The 18,449-nt window shown below is 41.6% G+C and overlaps 1 protein-coding gene across 2 annotated transcripts in view; it reads right to left on the bottom strand.

Moving 5' to 3' along the window:
- The window catches only part of tpst1 (tyrosylprotein sulfotransferase 1), a 61,743-nt gene extending 50,871 nt beyond the window's left edge, over positions 1 to 10,872 (bottom strand). For both annotated transcript variants that reach the window (XM_034700766.1, XM_034700767.1), the window contains exon 1: positions 10,649 to 10,872. The gene's annotated coding sequence lies outside the window, so the exon portion shown is untranslated. The remainder of the gene's footprint in view (positions 1 to 10,648) is intronic.
- Positions 10,873 to 18,449: the final 7,577 nt, after the last annotated feature.

Genomic DNA, 18,449 nt, shown 5'->3' with positions numbered 1-18,449 from the left:
TCTTTCCTTCAGGATCAATCAGAACCTGACCCATAAGTCCTGAACCCTGTCCCCTCAGGGTCCACATCAATCACTCAGACCCGGTCCGCCTCCAGCTTCACTGTGAGGAACCATCTCTGCATGTAAAAACGAATCCAGCTCTTCTCCTCCTTCTCCTTCAGAGGACGTAAACTACACATGGAGAAGAAACTCGGTCGTCCTCCTCCCTCCGTTTCCTGCACACACCTTCAGGCGACCTTCAGCTCCCTGGAGATTTCATTTGCTTATGCACCTGTCGCACGCTTCATGACCTGCAGGGACCCGCGCTGCGTGCTCAGAATGGATGGCGCCCAATTAAAGCCGACACAATCTGACATTTCCTCTCGCAGAAACAGACCTCGCCTCCAGGCAACACCCGTCTGTTTAATCACTCGGCCTGTAGCCACGGAAAACACTCGCAGGATTACTCGTGTAAAACTCACAGTGGGCTTTAATGAGGAGTTCGGGGTGTGATGTTATGTTTCCACATTAAAGATAACACACACACGCCCATGAAATCACAAGAAGTGGATGAGGTTGAATAACACGAGGAGGGGAGGCTACAGTGACTTTCAGCAGCATTAGATCACCTTGTTCACGAATACGAAGGACATTAAACAAACTCCACCGACGAGACGGGTCCTCATTAAACAATAAAACTCAAATGACCCGGACGAAACCGTTTTCTGTTAGCTGCAGAGCTACGACTGAGAAGGAGCAGCATCAATGCAAACGTAAACACCATCATGTTCTGATTCATTAAATCCAGAAGAGGAGTTTGCAGCCTTGATTAGTCCATTCAGCTAGGTCTCAGTTTCACTGTAAGTCTTCCGCCTCTTTCCCATATTCACTGTTGAAATTTCCAGAAACTCTGCTGCTTCATTTAAAGCGAAAGGGGAAACATGTACAACAACATGCTGGAAAATCAATCAATCAATCAATCTTTAGTTGTATAGCGCCAAATCACAACAAAGGTTATCTCAAGACGCTTTTACAAACAGAGCAGGTCTAGACCACTCTATGTCGATATATATCTAATCTATCAGAATATATACAGTGGGGCAAAAAAGTATTTAGTCAGCCACTGATTTTGCAAGTTCTCCCACTTAGAAAGATGAGAGAGGTCTGTAATTTTCATCAGAGGTACACTTCAACTATGAGAGACAAAATGAGAACAATAATCCTGGAAATCACATTGTAGGATTTTTAAAGAATTTATTTGTAAATGATGGTGGAAAATAAGTATTTGGTCAATAACAAAAGTTCAACTCAATACTTTGTAACATAACCTTTGTTGGCAATGACAGAGGTCAAACGTTTCCTGTAAGTCTTCACCAGGTTTGCACACACTGTAGCTTGTATTTTGGTCCATTCCTCCATGCAGATCTCCTCTAGAGCAGTGATGTTTTGGGGCTGTCGCTGGGCAACACGGACTTTCAACTCCCTCCACAAATGTTCTATGGGGTTGAGGTCTGGAGACTGGCTAGGCCACTCCGGGACCTTGAAATGCTTTTTATGGAGCCACTCCTTCATTGCCCGAGCGGTGTGTTTGGGATCATTGTCATGCTGGAAGACCCAGCCACGTTCCATCTTCAATGCTCTCACTGATGGAAGGAGGTTTTGGCTTAAAATCTCACGATACATGGCCCCGTTCATTCTTCCCTTAACACGGATCAGTCGTCCTGTCCCCTTTGCAGAAAAACAGCCCCAAAGCATGAGGTTTCCTCCCCCATGCTTCACAGTAGGTACGGTGTTCTTGGGATGCAATTCATTCTTCTTCCTCCAAACACGACGAGTTGAGTTTTTACCAAAAAGTTCTATTTTGGTTTCATCTGACCACATGATATTCTCCCAATCCTCTTCTGGATCATCCATATGCTCTCTGGCAAACTTCAGACGGGCCTGGACATGTACTGGCTTAAGCAGGGGGACACGCCTGGTGCTGCAGGATTTGAGTCCCTCTCGACGTAGTGTGTTACTGATGGTAGCCTTTGTTACTTTGGTCCCAGCTCTCTGCAGGTCATTCATCAGGTCCCTCCGTGTAGTTCTGGGATTGTTGCTCACCGTTCTCATGATCATTTTGACCCCACGGGATGAGATCTTGCGTGGGGCCTCAGATCGAGGGAGATTATCAATGGTCTTTTATGTCTTCCATTTTCTTACAATTGCTCCCACAGTTGATTTATTCACACCAACCTGCTTGCCTATTGTAGATTCACTCTTCCCAGCCTGGTGCAGGTCCACAATGTTCTTCCTGGTGTCCTTGGACAGCTCTTTGGTCTTGGCCATGGTTGAGTTTGGAGTCTGACTATTTGAGGCTGTGGACAGGTGTCTTTATATAGATAACCAGTTCAAACAGGTGTCATTAATACAGGTAACGAGTGGAGGACAGAAGAGCTTCTTAAAGAAGAAGTTACAGGTCTGTGAGAGACAGAAATCTTGCTTGTTTGTGGGTGACCAAATACTTATTTTCCACCATCATTTACAAATAAATTCTTTAAAAATCCTACAATGTGATTTCCTGGATTTTTTTTTCTCATTTTGTCTCTCATAGTTGAAGTGTACCTCTGATGAAAATTACAGACCTCTCTCATCTTTCTAAGTGGGAGAACTTGCAAAATCAGTGGCTAACTAAATACTTTTTTGCCCCACTGTATTTAAAAAAAGAAATGTTCTGACTGAGCTGGCCTTCTTCCCCAGTTGGTTCAGTCTTGCTCTCGTGTATCCTGTCCGCCCACAGCAGGTGAAATCCTTCCAATGTGGCATCCGTGTTCGGCGTTAGCTCTGTTAGCATGATGCTGCTCTGCCAGTATTAGTAGATAGATCTTACATTCCCCATAATGGTGGGTGAAAGGACAGGTCGACGTCTTTTCTTAGCTTGCACCTCAGTACCAGCACGTCATCCTTGCCTCCTTCTCCTCAGCTCGCACTGAACATGGGGCCTAGCATCGTTTAGCATCAACGTGCTACGGGCAGCTAACATTAAATGTGTTGATGCAACACGGCACGAAATATCAGGAGTTCCTGGTGTTTCAGTTTGAACGGTGATGCTGTTTTTTTGGTGACTGTCAGCCTGATGCATCTTTAGTTTGTATATTAAAGGCATACTTTCAACCTGATGAGATTATTTTTACACGAAACACTAAACTAGGCTGCATTAGGAGGCGACTAGGAGGTCACTCTTTAAACCAGGACACCGGTCAACAAGAGCTTCCCCACCTCAGCAGAGCAGTGAAGGTATGTGTACACCTACTTTTTCCACACAGGAACTGATAAAGGGAATCAATGAAGAATTGAATCGATGAGCAGAGTCGATAATGGCGTCGGTATCAATACATCAGGGGGTGAGGTGAGTTTACAACATGATGACGGACAAAGCAACAGAGACATGCAACATATGTAAACAGAGACATGCAGACATCTTCAGAGTTCTCGTTGTGAGAATGACTCTCCTTCAATCTTGGATGTTTTGATTAACGCCGTTACGAGTTCCTCGCCTGCACGCTTACCCAAAATGTTAGTGAATATTTCTTGCTGCATTCTCACATCATCACACCTTAACTTTGCAGAGATCTCACCGAGGGCTGGCAGGAAACACTTCCAGATAAAATGTCAGCAGTTTGCATTCACACTCTGAAATCAGGAAATTGATTTCAGAGTGTGAACGGCGACTGGCTTTTGTAAAAACACTGAGTCAAGAGGATTTGTTGCTCGCATTGAATTCTTTTGATCTGATGCAAATACGAGCAGGCTGCAGATTTCTTCGACAATTTAAATCAAGACTTCAGACCCTTCTAGTCTGGATTTAAGTTGAAGAACATCCCTAATTTCGAGTGTTCGTTATCAGCGTTTGGTAATCTTTACGACCGGCCAGGACTGACCTTTTTTTTTTTTAATTCGTCGTCTCGTTTGTAGATCAAAGCTGTAAATGTGAAAATTCTGCACACTTTAAATTTTCCTTTTCGACCTCAAAGTGTTCCAAACACTCGTCTTCCTCTGACATGAAATGTGCAAACTCAGCCGTCACTCTCGCACTGCAGAGCCCACTAACTGTCAATAATTTCACAACATCCGAGCAGAGTACACACACCCACAGAGCAGTCACACTTTAACCACAGCTGTCCTCTCTCTGTGTGTGTGTGTGTGTGTGTGTGTGTGTGTGTGTGTGTGTGTGTGTGTGTGTGTGTGTGTGTGTGTGTGTGTGTGTGTGTGTGTGTGTGTGTGTGTGTGTGTGTGTGTGTAGCTCAGTGCATTAGTACAATCAATTGCAGTGACCTCTGTCAAAGCAAAGCAACACTCAGGTTAATCAGCGTCGCCTTCACGGAGCAGCAGACGCGCGCAGAGCGGGGTCATAAACACGGGCTGACATGTCAGTAATCAGGGAAGTGACGGGCTGAGGAACTCGGGGGAAGGAAACGTGGAGTAACAACGCAGCCTTTGAGGATTTTATTGAGGGGGAGGGGCTTAAAGTGAGTGGGCTTCCTTTAGTAAACTAGTCTGAATACAAACTGTGAGGCAGTAAATACTCGGTGCTGTCAGAGCTGTCAGTGTGGGAGTGTTGCTCTGGAGACTGTTAGGATTCTCAATCGTTCAGGAGAATTCATTTGCATGCTCTCAGCCTTCATAAACAATCCTCCTGCTGAATCTCTTCTTCCTGCTATTTTGAAATCTACTTTCACCTCTCTGCAGATTAGTGAATCCTGACAGTTAGTTTGTGCTCTTTCACAGGAGAGAAATGCAGAAGTGGATTTATTAAGGAGATCAGCACTTTTCTTGCAGAATAAGGATTCACAACAAACGAAACACAGAAGTTTGAATCAATGCATTGAATCAGACGATGATCGATCAATGCTTTCACACTCAGCCTGCACATGATGCACCTGTTGGTGAGGCTCATTGCTAGCTTGCTATCAGCTACCTTCAGATCACTTGAGGCCGCTTTAGCTTCTTTTTTAGCATTGCTTACTGTGAGGAATGAAACACTATATCGTTGATTTATTTGTGCATTAAACAAAAACATTTAATGATTGCCGCCTTGGTCTAATTCAAGCTTGTTTTTTTCGATTTTGCATATAACATGCATTATATTTGTCGCCCAATTGGCTCTGTTTGTAAGTGCAAGTGAGAGTGAAGAGGAAACTCCTCCTTGCAAGTAAACATCCAATAGCTGTGCACTAAAGCTGGGGGAAGATGACAACACCGGTGTCAGATTTTTCTTATTTCTTAAACATGGCAAGGGGTGAGGAGGTGCAGCAATAGGAGGAAAGCATCTCCATCTTTTAAAGTCTGCAAACATTTTTACATGCGTCCGCTTCTCAAACCAACATGATGGCGCCTCTGCAGCGCCATCTCTGTCTGGAAGCAGGATAGCCGAAAACTGTCATCCAAAAAGCAACACTCCTTCACTGATGCCTTCCATCATGCAAACCCTACTGGTTCACAGAGACACAGAAATACAACCAGGGCTGTGAGGAGGATCATTGCAGAGGATCCATTCTCATTGGTTGAAGATGCCTCTTGCACATTTTCCTGCCTAGAGGTAACTCCTAACCTCTATGAAGCAACATACAAAGGTGTTTCAAACATTGCTCTCACTGTAGATAGCTGCACATCACCAGGAACAGAGATCTACCTGGCTGTGATGGATGACTAAGCGTTGGATTGAGAAATAAGTGCGGTGAACACATGGATGCTGGAGAGGTCAAACACGCCACTTACGGTAACCACAGATGATATTTTCTTCACATATTGGTTTGGTTTTTATATTAAACAACACACCGGGAATGTGCATGACTAGAAAAGTTTGTTTGTTTTGCTGTAAAGGAAAATAATGAAATGGTTTTGAAATAAAAATAATATTTTTTTTCTGTATAATTCGCCAAAAACGCAGAAGAATGGAATACGAAAAAACACAGACAGCTCAGGCCGTCAACTGAACCACAAACTAGGGTACGTATCCAACAGAAGGAGAACTCTACTAGTTTGAAGAATCAAAAAAAGGAGGGAGCTTCCTGTACTAACAAAAGGGAAAGTTTCAGGAACTCTTCCCAGGCTCTCTGTTTTGAGTCGTTATAAGTCTCTATTTTCACTGCATGGTCACTTTGACCTTAAAAAGCACACAAGCTTGAAGACTAACTCTATCAGTGCATCCCTAATTACACTACTACTATAAACCTCTCAACAAGCACATCAGAAACACTCACACAGAACATTTACAAGTTGCAAACATCTGAATCCTAATCTTGTCTGCACCAACAAGATAATCTTCACCATTGTGTTCTGCTGCATGAAGTTTTATCTCTTCCACACACTGCGGTCACCAAACTCCTAATGTAACAACACTCACCATGAACAAACATGTTTTCCTGTTTCTACATGAGCGTGACTTCAAAGCTGCTTTCCTGTAAGTTCTCGTGTTTCTAAACCTGAGAGCTTCTTTATTCTGGGTCAGAAAGGTGAGGTAATTGAGGCCAAAACAACCTCTCAGAGTGAATACACCCAATCAAAGTCTGTCAAACAGAAGATTTGTGTCAGAGTGTTTTGTTGTTGTGTGGCTGCAGTGTTTTAAATAGTTAGTTCATGTCCAACACAATGTTTGTGCAATGCAAAACGCTCCGGCATCTCCTGCCTTTGGAAGGGAACAATAAATGTCTGGTGGTTTCGTAGGGAGTGATGTAAAAGCTGTCTCAGGGAGACATTAAAGATAACAATGTGAGATGGTCAGAGGCAAAAACAACAACTTTTAGCGTACTTCGATCAGCTGCATCAGTCTCTGTGGGTTACCCTGCGGCCGTCACAGACTGTTCTTGTGCTGCAAACTGAAGCAATGCAGAAAGAAATAAAGCACATGTTTAAAAGCAGCACAGCTCCTCCTCAGAATAGCATGAAACTCCCCCAAATCGTCGTGTTGTGTCAGCTGCAAACTGCTGCAGAGAACTCCTGTCTGTCAGCAAACACACAAACAAACTGCGACCCGTCAATCAAGAGCTTCTCTCCGAGGCCGAGCCGAGGACATCCACTGACGTCTCCGGCCTCCAGCACGACTATTCTGGGAGTTTTGATGAACACATGCCGCGTCGCCCCTCAGCAGCCAGCTCTTCTTTTGGAGAAATGTAATAAATATGAGGCCTGTGTGCAGCGAGCAGGGCTCAGCGATCACACAGCTGCTCGGCTGAATGTAATAATTGTGATGCAGCAGTGGGAGTCCCTTTCAGACGAGGAAATGAAGAGTATAACGAACTAGAGTCCAACTGATCCCGCTCTGCAGCTGTGGAGGCCGACTCTGAATTCAACCGGACCCCTCTCCCCTCGGACCACCTGCACGCAGCAGATGTGCTCCCTGCTGCACAGACACTGGTAGTCTGTGCCCCTCCAAGGCCACTGCAAACTGTTATTTTACTACTTTCCAAGGCTGCCACCAGATATCTTCACAAACATTCATCATCGTGAGCCCGCAGGCTACAGTTCCAACTTAATAAATCCACTGAACAAATACTCTGACAGGAAACTATTTCCTCGATTTTCTCTCCGTTCTGGCGTCTTCAGTGAGCATTACAGGGGGAAATGGGAAGCTGCCAATACGCCTCATACTCAGAAGGCTGAACAACAACAACGTAGAGTGCAAACGACTACTAACAGATCAAAAAGAGAGGCTGCTGATTGGACGATATTTCGATTATTGACCAGATTTTTGAAGCAAAAACGGCAGAAAATGCTGCATTTGTTGGATTTTGGCAGATATGACACAATATTTGTGCTTTCCAGCATTTACTAAATGGCAAAGTTACTAACCATAGACCTTTCTGGAGTCCCTGAGCTCCCTTGTCTCGTAGGTTCCTCTGGATCTCTGCTGCTGTGGACGTTCCAGACTCCAGCTGCTACATCTACTACTATCCGTCTCACCACTATCATCTCTCTCTCTCTTCATCTCCCTCTATCCCTCTCTCCAACACGGTCTCAGCAGATGTGTGTCTAACATGAGTCTGGTCCTGCTGGAGGTTTCTGCCTGTTAAAGGAAGTTTGTCCTTGCCACTGTAACTTGCTAAATGCTGCAAAGTGCTCTGCTCATGGTGGATTAAGATGAGATCAGACTGGACCGGAAACATGAAGTATGAAAATAAAAGCCTCTTATATTGATACCTGATTATATTCTATGTAGTTTTTCCACAAAGGTCAGAAACTGGTGTAATAAACATCCTCGAAATAAGGAGTCCTGCTTCTTTGGCGTTACTCCAAGTCAAACTGATTATCTTCGGGGTCCAGACCGATGAAACTGAGCCATTTGAAAAGATTACCTCGGACTCGGAGAAACTAGGACAGTGAGTTTTGTGATTAATCCAGAAAATGATCTGCTGATAAACAGAAAACTACAGAACGACTGGTCACAGCAGGGACAAACACACCACTGTCCCTCTGTCAATAATCAGTTTATGCAGTTATAAGAGGTCACAGGATGAAAACAGAAGCATTAAACAGGCGTCACCCTCACAAAGCAAATAAACATCTCCTCTATAAAGTGAGCTGTCATGTAAGTATATAGTGGAGGATACTTTGGGTAAGCATGATCATTGTGATTAAATGAACTCCTGCTGCACAAACAGGCCAAAACACACAACCCTCACACGTTCTATATCTAATGCGTAACCTCAAACCAGACCTTTATTTTAAACACTGACATTAAAGACGTTTGTTTTAGAGTTATAACTCACACTAAGTCAACTTAAGGTTCCTTTAACATTTATAAACCACTGAGGCTTCATGCATATAGAAGTTAAAGCCTGCACCTGCATGGGCGCGTACAGACGGGTGGCCAGGGGTGGCACAGCCCTCCCTTGAGATATGATTGGCCGCTTCAAGTGCCATCCAGAAATCCTGCACTATGATTAGCTATTTACCTTCTCAGAGGCGGACTTGGGTTAGAAACAGTTTAAGCGGTGCTGCAACAGGCGGCTGGTACTTTTCTTTGCTTGTTTTATTTAAAAGTGTAGAAAACGACATGCACATATGTTTCATAATCCAGGACTTCCACCAGATCCATCTCCGGTCCATCTTGATCCGCTACAGTCCGAAGCAGGACCACCAGACAGCTGGAGTCATGTGACCAAGGTTTTCCCGCTGTAATCACTGAATCAAGGATTCTCCTCCTCATCTCCTCATCCATGTTGTCTTTCTGGTCCTCTGAAAACCTCTGACCTGTTGACTCCAGGCCTGGCTCCACTCATCATGACAGTTTGTTGTTGTAGTTAAGTGAAATACGATCTGGTGATAACACAGAGTGTTTTATTCTGAAAATTAACCGGATGTTTTCATTTTGTTTTGGTGCCTGACTTCCTGTCCCGCTCCATCTGCTCTGTTGAGATTGATGCGTCGTGCTCCGGCATCCAGCAGAAATAGAAGTCTTGTGTATCTGATCCAGAGGACTCCGACCTGCCGGATCAGATACACAGCCGGAATGCAACAGGGCGGATCCAGTGGAAGTTAACACATTTACTAGAATGGAAACCTATCAGATCCGGTGCTGTGACGGATCGGAGATAGACCAGACACAGATCTGGTAGAAGTCCTGGGTTATGAAACAGATGTGCAAAGTATTTCTTTACACTTTTAGATACAAACAGAAGAAAATACTTCTTTTAAATGCAAAGAAAAGTACTGCATCCTGTTGCTGCACTGCTTAAATCGTTTTAAACACAAGTTCTGCCTCAGAGAGATCTCATAGCCAATCGTAGTGTAAGATTTCTGGATGGCACCTGAGGTTGCCAATTGGATCTCAAGGGAGGGCCCTGCCACCCCATGCTCCCCGTCTTGAAACACACATGCAGGTGCAAGCTTTAGCTTTTATATGCATGAAGCCTCAGTGGTTTATAAATCTGGCTGTTAGACAATGTGAAAGAATTTGCATGCATTTTTTTAAGTAACTAATATATTTACTTTGGTCAAACATTTCCTTTTAAGACCTTCTTTTCTGTTAAAGTAAAAAAAAGACTATGCACAAACACGAGTGTAACATCTGTTTGAATCATTAAGCTGAGGTAAGCGGAGACGGACAGACTAAATAGATGATATTCATTTTAGGGTGTGTGCACATACCTCATGCCACCCCTGCATGAGTCAGAGCCCCCCCTGTTTTAAAGTCTGGATCCGCCCCTGCGCACCCAGCAGGGTCTGTTTGGAACAGAAAGGCTGATCGCAGACGTGAGGGCAGAAAAGCAGAGAAACAGGACGTGTTGAAGTTATACAGGATTGAAATGAGCGACGAATATCTTGTAAAAACCCTCCCTTTTAAAATCAATGCACAGTAACATTAAAGGTGTGTAACCTGAGTGTGTTTGTGGATAATCTGTGCAGGTGTGTGTGCTGTTTGGTGAGGCACGTAACGGTGCTGTGTGTCAACACACACCTCCAGCTAATTATATCAATCTATGTTGGATGTATTGATTTGGATGTGATTTTCCACCACTGACAGCACGCTCGTTGTTATGTAACACACATTAAAACAGGACTAGGAGCCTGAAGAACGAGAGTAAAACGACGTTTATCGGTGATTCAGATCCTGCTTTCTGAAAATGTGAGTTTAATTGTCGCAGCTTAAGGAGAGGAGAGAGGAGATATTACGACGTTAAAAACCCACCTAATGCTGCGGATCCGACGCAGGAGACTCCGGTCTGTCCCTCAGAGTGTCTCCACAGAATCCAGCGTGAAGATCCGGACTGTCCTGCCGGCCTCAGGTCTCACTTTCCGGGCATTATGTGTCCGCGTCGCAGGCTCTGTGAACGGGCTCGCTGCTCGACTGGAGGTGAATCCAACAGACTGATACTAGTCACTGCTCAGGCGGGGTGAGAGGGGAGCTCTGATTGGTGGAGGATTCAGAGAGCGAGTGTGTGTCGGAGCAGCTGATTGGTCCACACAGAGGAGGGCGGGCTGTTATGGATTTAAATGCACAGTACGTTCAAGTCGACTTTTATATCAGGATCAGCAGCCAGAGATCAATTAAAGATCAATTAAACCTCTTCAATTACATGGAATATATCGATTTGGACATATCTCATATCTCCTTCCCTCTTTAACATCCTTGTATCTTTTTATTATCTTAATTTACAGCTCTTTTCCCATAACTAATTCTAACTATTCTGCGCTTCTATACATACTTATATTCTTCTTAATCGTATTTACACATAATTTTTGTCCTATTTTATTCATATTTTATTTGTATATATAACTTTTTCTATTTTTATCTTATTGGTATTTATATCTTATTTTATTTTTTATTTCATTCATATTTATATCTTATTGAATCATATTTATATCTTATTTTATTTCTATTTCATTCATATTTATATCTTATTGAATCATATTTATATCTTATTTTATTTCTATTTCATTCATATTTATATCTTATTGAATCATATTTGTATCTTATTTTATTCGTATTTCTGTCTCATTTTATTTTTATCTTATTGGTACTGATATCTTATTTTATTCCTTTTTTTCAATTTATATCTTACTTTATTTTTATTTTATTGTTATTTATATCTTATTGAATCATATTTTTATTGACATTTTATCCATATTTATATATTATCTTATTCCTTCTTTCTATTAATTTTTTTGACTTTCTTATATACTATGTATAAGAGTTTACTGTAATAACTGAATTTCCCCACCAGGTCAAATAAAGTATTTCTGATTCTGATTCTGAAATGAGGTATAATTAAAATGCTGAATTATGCCTCAATTTTTTATCCTAACTAGGAAGTTTGAGATCACTTAGTTTTGTTTACTCCAAAAATGCAAAATAGATGAGCAAATTTTTCTGACAATAATACAAAAAGGGAACTAAAAGAGTCTCTAAACCGAAGAGGGTTGTAGACGTGTAATCAAAATAGAACAGTTAGAGTTTTGCGTGTCTGAGTTTAGCCTATAGTGTTCCTCTTTTAAACACGACAGTGGAAAATTCGTCATCTTGACAAGCGTCAGAGGATTTATGAAACTGAAACTTCCTTATAATGACAGAAAATATATCATATGAGCAAAAGCACCTATGAGACCATATAAAATGAGTTTTGTTGGTTTATATCTATTTTTAATTAATGGTAATGGTCAAGTCATAGTGTCAATGACAAGTTAGCAGAGATATAATTTCACTCCTATTGAGCATTCTCATAGTGTGGAATCTGGATTATGCCCACTCTGACCACTTTTTTTCCTTTAAGTGCCTTTAAATTATTATTATTATTATTATTATTATTATTATTATTATTATTATTATTATTATTATAAGAATAGTTTGAACTACATTTACATCTAAATTTATTAATCATATTTATTTATTTACCAATCTATTTATTTCCTTGTTTATATCTGATCCTTTTAACTTTAACTGATTTTTAATTTTGCTTTCTACTCTTACATATTTAATACATTTTACTGTATGTATTTTATTGTATTTTCAAGTATTTTATTTATGATTTTGTATTTAATTTTTCTACCATTTCTATTGTTTTCTGTCTCTCTGTTCTTTTGTGAATATATATATATATATATGTGTGTGTGTGTGTGTGTGTGTGTGTGTGTGTGTGTGTGTGTGTGTGTGTGTGTGTGTGTGTGTGTGTGTGTGTGTGTGTGTGTGTGTGTGTGTGTGTGTGTATTGAAAGGTGCCATAGAAATAAAGTTGAGTTCATTTTAAAGAAATGCGATCCTCTGTTATTTAGGGTCTAGACTTCAACAGTAGATGGCACCACTCATGTGTAAAGCAACTGTAACTTTTATAGCTGAGGCCAGCTGTCGCTCACAACCTCAGCAGCAGGGGGATGTAAGATGGAGAGAAACAGTGATAGTCCAGAAAAGAGACCCAAAAGTAGGCAGAGTTATGATGCTGATTTCAAGATAATGGTTATGAATGCAGCAGAGACATTAAACAGCTGATAATGAGCGAAATATGGAGTCAGAGAGATTTATGTGGAAAGTTGGCAGGCTCCAAAAGAAAACCTAAAAGTGCTAACAGTCAGAGAAAAACTTACCGTGGACTCTTCGAAGATACGCACAGGAAAGAGTGAGAGTGTGTTTCTGAAGAACAGATTGAAGGTACACCCGTTACCAGAGCTGTCATCCAGCTGGAGGTCTTGGACATCACCATACAGGTTGTTTTTTTTAACTGAGACTGAGTTGTGGATTATAATGTATACCACAAGTGTTTCATTTACATGTGTTTACATTTATAATTTGATGTAAATGTAACTTTTCAATCCAAAAAATACTGAGAACAACATTAAAACAACATTTGGTCTTTAAAAAATAATTTTCTCACAAATTAAACTTGTAAAGAGAGAAAATTCCTGAACTTTTCAATGAAAAACATCCTCATAATCAGCTAAATAAAACATCTCTCTGTGTGAGTGAAGCAGCCACTGCAGCACTGAGGCAGGAAAAGACACATTATCTTGTTCCTGAAGGTCTGAGGAAAACTCAGTCATGAGGGCAAATCGAGGGCAGATCAGGCCTCTCAGCAAGATAAAGATTGCTTTTTTTCCTGCTGCTGAAATACTTCTCATGGTAGTGAAAGCTTTGAGGGGGGAAAAAAATTGCCCATGATCAATGATGCCATTATAGTGGCCGCTCTGGTTTCAGTCACAGTGAACGGTCAGCAGAGACGAGCACTCAGCATCTCCTGCAGAGTTCAAAAGTGCTGATAACTGATACGAGCAGACGCAGAGGAAACGGAGAGATAACAGAAGCTTCGAACAACACGCAGGGTTTTTAAAGGAGGATAGTCTTTAAATAAATTAGCAACAATTCAGCATAAAGTTTTGGTTTTCTTTCAAATGTCCTCTTTCACAGAAAACTAAACATTTTTCTTAATAAGTTGCTTTATTTTAATGCTTATTGTTGATGCTATGTGCGTTTAAATATCTGTGTTAAATATGTGCATTCATTGTTTTGATTTATTTTGTTTTACTCATTTATATAAATGATCCTAAAAAAGACCAAAACATCAAATAAACACTTTAAATAAACATGGCCTTGCAGCCATGCTCATGCAGGAACCTCCTTCATATCAGATGACTGGATATCGGATAGTTTGTTAAATATTTAAACATGTATTGATCCATCCTGACTTAATATCAGCACAGTCAATGAACAGTTGACACCTCCAGGCCTCTAAAGAAGATGCTCAGTATCATTAAGTGTTGATTACAACAACACCTTGTGGTTTGATATGATGATATGGTTTTGTCACCTCTCGAATTTCCCACGAGGTTCATGAACAACGGAGCAGAAACAATGCACAGACAGGAAATAAGCGCAGACCTTTGTCATGTGGGTTTCTGCTCCTGAATGTGACAATCCCCTCATCTGAGGGGGTAGACCTCATGATGAAGTAAAGGACTGGAGTTGGTGGCAGAAATAGCCGCTGCCACAATGCCCTCCCTGTAGACTTTTACTCAGGGGTACGCAGGAGTGTGAGAACGGAACAAAGGAGGAAATGTGTCTCCAACAATGCCCATCTCCTCTGGGAGGAGGTGCAAAGGCCGAAGTGTTGAGGTAAGAGATAACTTTCTGAACAACACAGACAAACTAGGAACATACATGTTTTTGTAGTGAAGAAGAAAGTGGTGATACTACATGCATCACAGGAGCTTCTTGTCCTCAGAGGCCACCATAGCTTCACTGACAGGAGGGGTGAGCAAGGAGGGATTCAATCTAGAAACCAACCTGCTAGATATCACTAAATATTTACATTTCTATACACTGTACCTTTAAATATTGTAACAAATAGTTACAGTTATAACAACAGGGGTTTTCCATAAGATAAGATAAGATATACTTTATTTGTCCCCCGTTTGGGGAAATTTCTTTTGTTACAGCAGCTTACAACACGGGACAGGGGAATACAACAACGTACTAACATAGTTAAAAGATATAATAACAGTAATAATAGCAATGACAAGGGTAAAATAAAATAAAATAAAATAAAAAATAAAAAAAATAAAAAAAAATAAAAATAGAATAACATAGAATAAAATAAAATAGAATAAAATAAAATAAAGTAAAAATAAAATAAAATATGGCAACTATTACAGATATATACACACTATGTACACTTCTATCTGATCAATATATAAGGTAAGTTATTGCATGATAAAAATTGCACCAGGTTATTTAAAAACAAACATACACAGTATGAAGAACAGTGCGATTCAGATGGATACAGTAGTTATTTGTGAATGTCTCAAGTCACATAGTAACTTCCATGTAGTGGAATGAAAGATGAGAGCAGATGATTAACGGGACACAGCAGTGCTGGTGTTAAACAGTCTGATTGCAGATGGGATGAAGGACCTGCGGTAGCGCTCCGTCCTGCAGGGTGGGAGTCTCAGTCTGCTGCTGAAGGAGCTGCTCAGGGACCCCACAGTCTCATGCAGGGGGTGAGAGGGATTGTCCATGATGGATGTCAGCTTGGCTAACATCCTCCTCTCACCCACCTCCTCTATGGAGTCCAGAGGACAACCCAGGACAGAACTGGCCCTCCTGACCAGTCTGTTAAGTCTTTTCCTGTCCCTGTCTGTGCTCCCTGCTCCCCAGCAGACCACTGCATAGGAGAAAGCAGACGCTACCACAGTGTCATAAAATGTCCGTAACAGAGTCCTGCACACTCCGAAGGACCTCAGTCTTCTCAGCAGGTGCAGACGACTTTGGCCCTTCTTGTACAGGATGTTGGTGTTATAACGAGACGTAGTGTAATAAGAAGCAACGTGACGAGACACAATGTTACCATGCGCAACCTGATGAGACGCAGCGTGACGAGCCGCAGCGTTAAAATAACGTAATATAATGTAACTAAATGTTTTATAACGCGATGCCACATAAAATAATGCAACTCAGCGTTTTTTCTCAAGTGTTGCTAAATGGGCATTCAGACTGAAAGGTTCAGGATGTAAGTTAGCTTGTTTTTGAACTCTCAGAGAGGAACACAGAGAGTGTTCAGGTCATATGTGTAAGTCCATTATCCTGACTGTAGTTTTTTAAAGCTGGGCGGGGTGTTGCACTCAGTAAGTTGATGCATTGTTCAAAGCTTTCTCCACCTCGGAGCAATCAGCCTGTTTCCAAAAAACGTTGACTGACAGATTTGTTTCCCGGCCTCGCCCTGAGAGAATCAGTGTTAGTGGTTCAGATTTCACTCGGCAGAGATCCAAACAAGTAGCACGCTACGCTGCACTTCTTTAAAAGTTTGTCTGTGTTTAATGCCGTGAACTCAGACTTAGTTGCACAACAACACCACAATGGACACAGGCCCTTATGATTTTGCAGCTCATGCCGTTAATGTTGCAGCACATTTTTCACTTGCAGCTAACCCTGTAGTTGCACTCCTGGAGAGGGAACTGTTGCAGCATCTTTTCATCTACTCCATAAAAAGGAGATGATCCCATTTCTGAGCACTATCATTCCTTTTAGCGTCCAACTAGCACCTCAGAATGATCCTGAGTAAACGATCTTTGCTGACTTCCCTTTATGTGTAACTTGAGAAGCAAATAAAGTTGTCAGAGAGTACAAAGACAGGGTGAACAGAGACAGAGGCTCCAGCATGGACAAAGCCTTTGATCCTGAGATTCATGTGGTATCAGTGCTATCATCTGTCTCCACGTCTTCCTGGCAGATCCAACAGAACCAGAGCTGCAGCACAATTTTAGGCACAAGAAGAACAAAGCCAGCTCCGACACGCATGAGCTGCGAACGAGACAACAGCCAAGATACCGTCCAACTCACTGTCCCAGGAGAAGTTACGACTGATGAGGGAATCCAAGATAATTACCTCAGCTGACTTATCCCTGCTGCACTCAATGTTCTCGCAGTTTCTCAGTCGTATATTAAAGTCTAGAAGCTTAACGGTCTTGAAAACATCACACTTACTATGAAAAAGATGGGATCATCTGATGTGGTGAAGAAAAGGAAAAGGAACTTCCAGAAACTGATGGACTCTGTGAAGCTTTGACTTGTGCAACAATAGAAATACTTCAGCAGAGAAACTCAGATTTGAGAAGTTGATTTATTCCTCCCAACGGATTGCAGAAAGAAATCTGGCTGAACGAAACCACATGGAAGTTTTTTGGTCTCCATCTCCATCTGTAGTCTCAAGTCCCTGACAATACATCATGATGTCCTTCTCACAAACGATGGTCCCATTTCAATAAATACATGCAAAAGCTTGAGATGAGCGACTAAGATGGAGACATAATGAAGCATAGCCAACCATAGACCAAATGTCATCATCTCTCTCCATCCAAAACATCCACTACAGCCAAAATGCCAAACTCAAAGCTTCAAAAAGGGATTCACGATCCAATTAGTGATGCCAAAGTGGCTGCATCCATTTCTTAAAGTCTGTGACAAAAACCTTAGGCCCGGTTGTTTAAAAGGTTTAATCTGGGAAGAATGACCCAGATTGTGGAATACACTCTTTTGCTCTAACTTTTCAGACATCAGTATGATAAGAACTGCCCATGCTCCATCTGTTTGGATGGAGTAGGCGGGGTTTAACCAATACAACAACCGGTCACCAGGGGGAGCTGTAAATGTTTTGGTTTCACTCTGGTTAGCTGTTATTCTCTCTCTTCTTTTAAACAGTCAATGGATTTTATCAAACCTCAGATCAGTGGAGCTCTAAATGGGACTACATGTTTTGTCCACAGGGGGTGCAAAAGTTCACACTAATGAGAGATCCTAACAGAAGCTTTTAATTGAATTTTTAATTGATAATGAGTCTAATTCTTAATATTTTAAGATGTTACTACTATGTCATGATAGCAAACAGTTCAAGCTCAAAGGCTGACTGAAAACTTCAGAACAAGTCAAACTAGATGATTTATTTAGATGAGAACAACGATTTAATTACCTTATTTGTTTATGTACACGATGTGAAAAGAAGGCTGTGATGTGATGATGTAAGGACACACAAGACCCAAGAGAATAATACAAGAATGGATTATTATTTTATCACCTGAAAAGGAACAAAGCAGACGAGCTACAGGTGTTGAGAGATTGAACATCTCTTCATCCAGGTTAGACCACAAAACAGCGACCAACCAGTGACTGTTTGTCTAATGTTGGTTAGTCTTTCTTACCCAGAGAGCCAAACAGGTGCCATCCTCCCCTCATGGTGTCACTTCTCCTTGACTTCTAAAAGTTAGAGTGAATCATTTCCAATAACTGTGTCACATCCTCATTCTTCTTCTGCACACTGAAGTGCAGCGTCATTAAAATCATACATGAATGAAAGAGAAACACAGAGAGGCCTTGCACTGTCTGAGCCGTCTGACCAGAGTTGCATGTCTGAAGTTGTGTTTCCTTCCTCTGGAGCCCCTGAGGCTTTTCTGTCCCAATTAGTGGCTCTGCATCTGTGCTGATTAGTCAACAGCTTTACAACCCCTGCCAGC

This window comes from Notolabrus celidotus, chromosome 14 (assembly GCF_009762535.1).
Source record: "Notolabrus celidotus isolate fNotCel1 chromosome 14, fNotCel1.pri, whole genome shotgun sequence".
Taxonomy (NCBI): Eukaryota; Metazoa; Chordata; class Actinopteri; order Labriformes; family Labridae; genus Notolabrus; species Notolabrus celidotus.
The sequence above is the reverse complement of the archived record's forward strand: the minus strand, read 5'-3'. Positions and strand labels throughout refer to the sequence as shown.